The sequence below is a fragment of the Saimiri boliviensis genome, chromosome 6 (assembly GCF_048565385.1).
Source record: "Saimiri boliviensis isolate mSaiBol1 chromosome 6, mSaiBol1.pri, whole genome shotgun sequence".
Taxonomy (NCBI): domain Eukaryota; kingdom Metazoa; phylum Chordata; class Mammalia; order Primates; family Cebidae; genus Saimiri; species Saimiri boliviensis.
The window spans coordinates 74,616,708-74,624,756 of record NC_133454.1 but is presented as its reverse complement, the minus strand read 5'-3'; the positions used below and the strand labels follow the sequence as shown (position 1 = coordinate 74,624,756).

At 45.2% G+C, this 8,049-nt stretch overlaps 2 pseudogenes; both read right to left on the bottom strand.

Moving 5' to 3' along the window:
- Nucleotides 1-362: 362 nt before the first annotated feature.
- On the bottom strand, nucleotides 363-3,365 carry LOC141579913 (methylcytosine dioxygenase TET1-like; annotated as a pseudogene).
- Nucleotides 3,366-3,827: 462 nt separating this feature from the next.
- On the bottom strand, nucleotides 3,828-4,730 carry LOC141579887 (methylcytosine dioxygenase TET1-like; annotated as a pseudogene).
- Between the last annotated feature and the right edge of the window lie 3,319 nt (nucleotides 4,731-8,049).

The following is an 8,049-nucleotide window of genomic DNA, read 5'->3' as shown; positions in this document are numbered from 1 at the left end:
GTATGAACAATTTTGGAGGATTGGTTCATTTCTTTTTCAATATTTTAGTTTCTGGGACATTAGCACTGAACTGTCCTTTGATGTGATAAGTTAAATGTGACTTGTTTTATGTCCACATCTCCACCTCAATGCCTGTCGTGCTCTCTTCATTCTTAGTTACATTATCAACAGGATGTGGGTTCAATTCCAATTTTTGTTCTGTCCCAAGAGTACATCTGTAGCCCCTGGATTCTGACTTGGGGCCATTTAAGGAAGATTTTTGACAAGTAAAACTTTGGGCTGCTCTTCCTTCTGGGGCCTCTTGTTTTCCTTTATAACCTCCAGATGCCTCTTGGCAAGCTCAAAACAAGTGACCCCAGGTGTTAAACCAGATCATCAAGAGACCATTCCAATCTGAAAATAGGAATTTGGGTAACACCCAGTAAAGCATGGAAGAGTCCTCTCAGAACCTAATGGAAACCCTTGAGTGTTAGCTGTCAGGAAGCTTATATGAACCTGCTTCTCACTTTCTACATTGCTTATAGCCATCACTGGAGATAGTGAATTTTTGAGTTTGACTGAGTATGTAATGAACTGACCCAAAAGTGTAGATACGTATAGCACCCTGGACTGCAAGTCCATGTTGGGCAGTGCTTTAGGGCTCAGGCCCTTTGGAAGAAGCATTAAAGGTAGCAATGGGATTTGAAGGAACAGAAAAGACAGGCAAGTCTGGGACAACACTCCCACTCATGCCAAGAATTTCTCTTTGCTCTAAGAGTACCAAAGACCTCTCCTTGAACTAGAATAACACCAGGAATCTTGGGTGGATCTGGGATCTCACCCAGGGCCTCACCATGACCTCAGTCAGCCCCAGGATATTCCCATTCAAATGGGATACTACCAAAGGCCTGTCCTAGGATAGAGGTGGTATCAAACTTCCTGTTAATTTGTGGCAGCTTTGGAGGTCTCTGATGTGGTTTTAGCACCAAGGGTCACTTGTTTTGAACTTCCCAAGAAAAATTTCATTACAGTAGTAGATACAGACCCACCAAGAGCCAAGGAGTTCTAAAGTTAAATTCAGGTATAACCTTAAGACTGAACGTGACTGCTGTTCCACATCCACTTTTAACAGGATCCAGACAAGAATTGGATTGACTTGAGAGTCTACTTGTGAACATAACTCTAACTGAATGCTGGGGGTTTCCTTGAGATGTAACTTTGGGGCTTGCTCTTTGAGGCAAAGCACCGGACTGTGTCCTGAGCAAATATTTTTGGGGAACCACTGGTATTATGTAATGTCTCTTCAGAGAATAGTTCTTCACAGCATGTCCCTTTCAGTGGCCCAGGAAGGATCTCAGCTGTAGTGCCACTGTGATTAGGGATACCGATTTTCGGAATGCTCACCGCTTTGGGACAAATACTGAGTTGTCCCTTGGCTCTCACCTTTAATTAAAAAGGGATTTCGTATACCAGTTACCTTCTCTGGAAATTCTGGAAGGACTTGGTTGTCTTGGGTTGGGACCAAATTATTTTGTGTGCTTTAACTCCCAAATCAAGGAGTATCTTAGTCACAATCATGTTTTCCTAAACCCCTCAAAAGTGGAACCATTTGGTTTCCAAAAAAATTCTTCAATATTTAAAAATTTGGCTATTACCTATGGGGGTAGGGAGAGTCACCTGCTACGAGGTGCTTCCTAGTGCCATTGTAAACCCATTACAGGTTAAGGACTCTGGGCTCTGAAACTCTTGGTCCCACCCAAATTCACGCATGCTGCTTCAACTCTTGTCAGAAGGCTTCTGACTGGCATGGGCGGTTTAAATTGAAAAGAAAAATCGATGTTGAATGAATTGCTTTAATTTTCCAGGGCTTGGTCTTGACCGATGCCACACTTCTGTTGGCTGTCTTGGTGGTCTTTAGTAGTTGGCCATTTTTCTTTGGTTTACATATTTATTCCTGACAAACTTGGAAGGCCTTGCATGGTGGGATCAATACATAGCTGCAGAGTAGGAAAACAAGGCACAGGAAACGGTCATTGTTCCTTTGGAAAGTCACTTCTGAAAATAATCTGGATGCGCTGCTCTTGAGCTCAGTCACAAGGTTTTGTTCGCTGGCCAGAACACACTCCCAGGGCAGCGCACTGCCTCCAGCTCCAAGCCTGCACCAGTTCTCAGGCAAGTTTTCCAACTCAGGCTCCTCTATGCAACTTTGGAGGAAAGGGCCTCTTGACAGCAATGGAAAGGCACGTGGGCAGGTCTGGCAGGATGCTTACCTGCTCCTAGCAGAGTCAAGGCACGAGCCCCATAGGTGGGAGTCACTTCCCAAGGATGCACAGTGGAGAAAAGCAGATAAGCCGCATTACTTGGGCGAGACGGGGTGTGCCAAAGGGGCAGACTCAGGAGTTAGAGGTTAGGGGCTGCTCGCACAGAGCGGTGCAGGAGCAGACTGCACAGCCACTCCCCACCGGGTCAGCCCCACCTGCCCCGCACCAAGCAGCACTGTCTCCCCAGGACAGACCTCGGGGAATCTCTTTATTCCTTAAATGCCTTTGACAGAAGTCTTCCAAAAGAGATCTAAAAGGACTCTATTCATAAAATGTATTGGTTCTTCCCAGGGACTGACTACTGCGGGGTGAAAAAGTTAGACTTTGCTGTGGGACTTCCCAAGAACAGATAAAGATGGAACTAGATATCTCAGAGGCTTATTGAAGGGGGCTGGAGGGGGAAATGGCCATAGAGGAAGATAGAGGCATCTCAAAGGCTAGTACCCATGAGGTCACAATGCAAGTCTCATCTTTTGAGAGGGTGGAAGGAAAATAAGCAGGGCCTTAAATGTCTGTGCATCTCTAAGAATGCTTTGGAAAGGCTAATGGAGACCTAAAACAAGGGCACCTATGAAGAGTCCAGTATCACACAAGATTAGGCCTGTCTTAATAGCTCTGTGAACATTCATTGGTCAGGAACAACTGAAGGGAAGGGAGCTTAGACAATGCCATGTATTTCTAGAGCATGGAGTGCAGTAACGGAGGCCATTCAATATTCTGTCCACATTCAGATCTGAAAGGCATGTTTTCATGGCCACCACAGTCGATTCTTGCACTGCATGGATCTCCTTGAAACAGATGTGGGGAGCATCTCCTTCATAGCTCCAGTGGGCCTCCCTTTCTGAAGGGAAACTTAAGGTTAGAACAAATGATAGGTCATTTTCCATGAAGCTTTAGGCCAGTTCTTCCCCTCATTCCTTTGCTAGTCAATTCATCTCACCCTCGACTATCACCATTGCAAATCTTGGTGGCTTCCCTAGTGGGGTGATGCCAATCCTTTATTCCTGAGGGGACTGATATTTTAATCATACCCTTATCCAGGGAATGATCCACATGTATGCCCATAGTCACAATGGGTCAAGGAAGTACCAGAAAACGCCCAAGTGGATCACCTGGCTTCATATATTTTACGTATCTCTTCCTTCATACATTGTATAAAGGCAACATGCCCTTGTTCATCAAGATCAATTACTTTTGCCATTATGGCAACTCCTCACCTGTGATCCCTGAGCGTAACAGTCCAAGGTATACAGATGGCAGCTGTGAGTTGTAACTCAATGGGACCTTCAGTCTCTCACCCAGAGTGAACTGGCTTTGGGAACCAGAATCTCCTCAGGAAGTTCTCAATGAAGTGGGATACCACCAGAGGCCTCTCCTAGGACAGAGGTGATATCAGAAACTTGATTTTCAGTAGCTTCAAAGGTCTCTGGTTTAGCACCAAGGGTCACTTATTTTGAGCCTACCAAAAGGAATTTTGTTACAGAAGAGACCTAGAACTTGCCAAGAGTAAAGCATTTCATAAGGTGGTTATACCTGAATTGAACCTTCAGAAAGATTGGAGGTGGAAGAGCCATCAGGTTCACTCTTAGTGGGATCTAGATAAGAATCGGATAACTTAAGAGATTCTACTTGTGAATCCAACCCAACTCTTCTAACTGAATGCTGGGGTTTCCTTGAGAGGTAACTTTGGGGCTTGTTCTTTGGGGCAAAAGACCACAGTGTCCTGAGCAAATATTTTTGGGAAATCCCTGGTATCATTCAATGTCTCTTCAGAGAATAGTTCTTCACCATAGCATTTCCCTTCAAGTGACCCAGGAAGGATCTCAGCTGCAGGCTCACTGGGTAAGGGATACTGCCTCTTGAATCCTCAGGTCTTTGGGACCAAGACTGAGTTGTCTCTTGGCTCTTAACTTTTTAATTAGGGATTTTGCACACCAATTAGTCTCTACATCGAGAAGGACTTGGTTCTAATGCAAGATACCCAAACCATTCCTTGAGGGCTTTACTCGCAAATCAGGGAGTATCTTATAATCACATTCATGTTGCTTTTTCCAAACCCTCAAACTGGAAGCTTTGTGGATTTGGCTATGACCAGTGGGGACTGGGAGGGTTGACTGCTAAGAGGCACTTCACAGTGCCATTGTAAATCTATTGTATGTTATAGACCCTGGGTTCTGACAAAGAACCTCAGTGCTATCCAAACTCATACATGCTGCTCCAGCTGTTTCAGAAGGTTTCTGACTGGATGGGTGGTTCAGGTTGTTTTGTTCTCATCTTTCTTGAATGAATAGCTTTAATTTTCCAGGGCTTCAAGTCTTGACCAATGCCACATTTTTGTTGGCTGCCTTGGTGGTCTTTTATAGCTGGTAATTTTTGGTTTACATCTTCCTTCCTCAATCTAAAAGGCCCTGCATGGTGTGAATGAGACATAGCTATAGAGTAGGAAAAAAATAACCACAGGAAACAGTCATTGGTTCTCTGGAAATTCTCACTTCTGAGAATTTGGATGCACTGCTCTTGAGCTCAGTCACACGAGGTTCTGGTTGCTAGCTGGGTCACACTCCCAGGTCAATGCATGGCTTCCAGCTCCAAGCCTGCACAAGCCCTCCTGCAAACATTCCAACTCGTGCTCATCCCCACAACTTAGGAGCCCAGGCCTTAGAGGGTGTGAGGGGTGTGGGCTCATGCAGTCAAGGCCCATGTCCCCGAGGTGGGGAGCTGCTTTCCAAAGGTCCACAGTGGAGAGGCAGTTAGGGCTGCATGCCTTGGGTGGGCCGGGAGAGGGGCAGACCCTGGAGCAGAGGGGCCAGTGGCTGCCTACATAAAGCTGCACAGGAGCAAACTGCAGCCACTCCATGTCAGGTTAGCACCCTGGAGTAGCAGTGTGTCCCCAGGACAGACATCAGGGAGTCCCTTTTCTTCCTAACTCCTTTGAAGTCTTTGGAAACAGATCTCAAAGTACTCTAACCTTCCAAGGGACTGACTGCTGTGGGTGTAAATTTGAAGTCTTCTCTGTGGGACTTAGTATAACTGTTAGAATGGGTCTCCCCAAGAATAGATAACAATGGAAATCTGTATCTCAGAGGCCTATCGAAGGGGACTGGATGGAAAATATACATAAAGGAGGAATGCAGAGGGAATCTCAAGAGAGGCGAGGAGCCATGAGGTGTAACAATGCCAGTCTCATCTTAGGGAGGCTGCAAAACTAAACTCGAGGAGACGTTAAGAAAAAAACATGAGATGTCTGCATCTCTAAATGATTTTTTGGAAAGGTTAATGGAGACCTTGAACAAGGGCACCTATGAAGATTCCAGTATCTCACAAGACCAGGCCTGTATTAATAGCTCTGTGCTCATTGACTGGTCAAACAACTGAAGGGAAGGGAGCTTAGACAATGCAATGTATTTCTAAATCGGAGTGCAGTAACTGAGGCCATTCAATATGCTGTCTGCATTCAAATCTGAAAGGCATGTTTTCATGGCCACTACAGTCCATTCTTGCATAGCAGGGATCTCCCTGAAACAGATGTGGGGAGCATCTTGATAGCTCTAGTGGGCCTCCCTTTCCAAAGGGAAACTTAAGGTTAGTAGAACAAACAATGGGCTATTTTCTGTAGTTTCAGACCACAGCTCTTCCCCTCAGTCCTTTGCTACTCAATTCTTCTCACCCTCAACTATCACCATAGCAAATCTTGGTGGCTTCCCTAGTGGGGTGACCCCAACCCTTTACTCCTGGGGAACTGACACTTGAATTACACCCTTATCCGGTGAATGATCCACATGGTATGCCCATAGTCAGTGGGTCGAGGAAGTACCAGAAGAGGTACACAAGGATCACCTGGCTTCATATCTTACATGGCTTTTCCATCAAACATTGCAACCCTCTCTTCCTGCTGATCAAGTTCAATTGCTTTTTCCAGTACGGCAACTTGTCCACAAGTGTTGACCCCTGGGCATACATAAGTAGTCCAAGGTATCCTGATAGCAGCTGTTAGAGCTCAATGGGACCTTGAGTCCCTTGCCCAGAGCAAATCTGCTTTGGGAACCAGAATCTCCAACCCTGCAGAGCCAAGACTTGCAGAGATGGGAAGTGAGTCTCCCAGTGTACTATTAAGAATGACTATATATAGGATAATTCCTGTTTTTACCCAGTGGCTGCTGGCATATGGTACTTCTATTGGAATAAAGAGGGTCAATATAGTTCTGAACTGCCACTAAAGTGGCCTCCTTGAGGAGAAATATATGTGGGCTTCAGGAACCATACATAGGGGCGTCTGCTTCCCCTGATGCCATTCTGTAACCCCTAATTCTAGTTCTGAGCTGAACAGTGAAGGCTAGCTAACGTCAACTGGAAGAATCACTTCATCTATTTGATTCAGTGCCTCCTCTGATAGATATCTTTTAAAGATCAAGAATCTTCTAATCTGGTCTTTCTAATCCCCTGAGCACATGAAGGCCATAAGCCACTGCCCAAGAATTTAGAAAAATTCTCATCTTGGTCCACATTTTCTTCCACAGAAATGGGATAACCAGGTTTAACAAGTTTCACTGAGACGGCTTCTCCATTCTCCTGAAACATCCTGGATACAGCTGTAATGCACATGCCGTGCATCTTAGATCACAGCTTGCCAACCCATCTGTAAATGGGCTCTAACTTCAGTTGGTCATGTGGCACTACTCCATAGGGCCACTGACCAGATGTGAGGAAGGAGGACTAGTTACAAACGTTGTGGGTGCCCTGAGTCTGGGCTACCTGCTCATGCAGCTTATGCATGCCAGTTCTGTCAGGCTTGGTCCCAAATGAACGGCTTCCATCTTACAGACCTGGACACGTCCAGTGGTAGTCTACGGTATGGTAGGTCAGAAAAACTTTCATATTAAGCTGTTTAGAATGGATGACCTCTTGGTACCTAGGATCAGAGCCCAGTAAAATACCAGAAGCTATTTCTCAAAAGATGTACAATCATTTTGCTGTGGACAATACTAATTACAAAATACCAGGAATTTCTATAGCGACAATTCCATAAGCTGCATCTTGCATCTCCTCCTACCACTGACACTACCAACACTTGTGTCAGTTCCTAAGGCTTAAGTGGCAGTGACGCTGGCACCACAGCCTGGACCTGCTGTACGGTTCATTCCTGCTCTGGGCCCTCTTAAAGTTGGAGGCCTTCTATGACTTGTCATGTATGGGCCAGGGCAGGATTCAAAGGTGACAAATGTTATCTGCAGAATCCAAAGAGGACCACTCATTGTGCCCTCTCTGGGAAAGCAGATGCAAGATGAAGGCTGCTGCTTTCCTCTAGAGATGTTCAGTGTAACCCTGGACCTAGTGAGATACGTAGGACATGATGGGTCCTAAAAATTCTTTAGATTTGTCTCTACCCTTGGAGCATGTATCTTACGAAGGCCTTTACGAAGTACCTCTCATTCTTTTGGCACAATCAACATGATACCATTGGATCACTAATGTTTTCTGGGATGTACAGGCAGTCCAGGTCTTGGGACTATACTACGGCACAGGACAGAGTTCATTTGCCCCAGGCAAACTGTATGAGTCCTATTTTCTATCCCTATGAATATGAACTTTCTGATTATCTTAACTGGAATAAAGCAATACAACTGCCAAGTTCTATCACACATTCAGAAAACTTTATTTTGGTGGGGAGGGCAGTTTCAGAACAAAGTCTGTGGTAGTTATTTAACCTGGCATAGTAATTTTAAATGACTAGAAAAATCAGTGAGTGGGT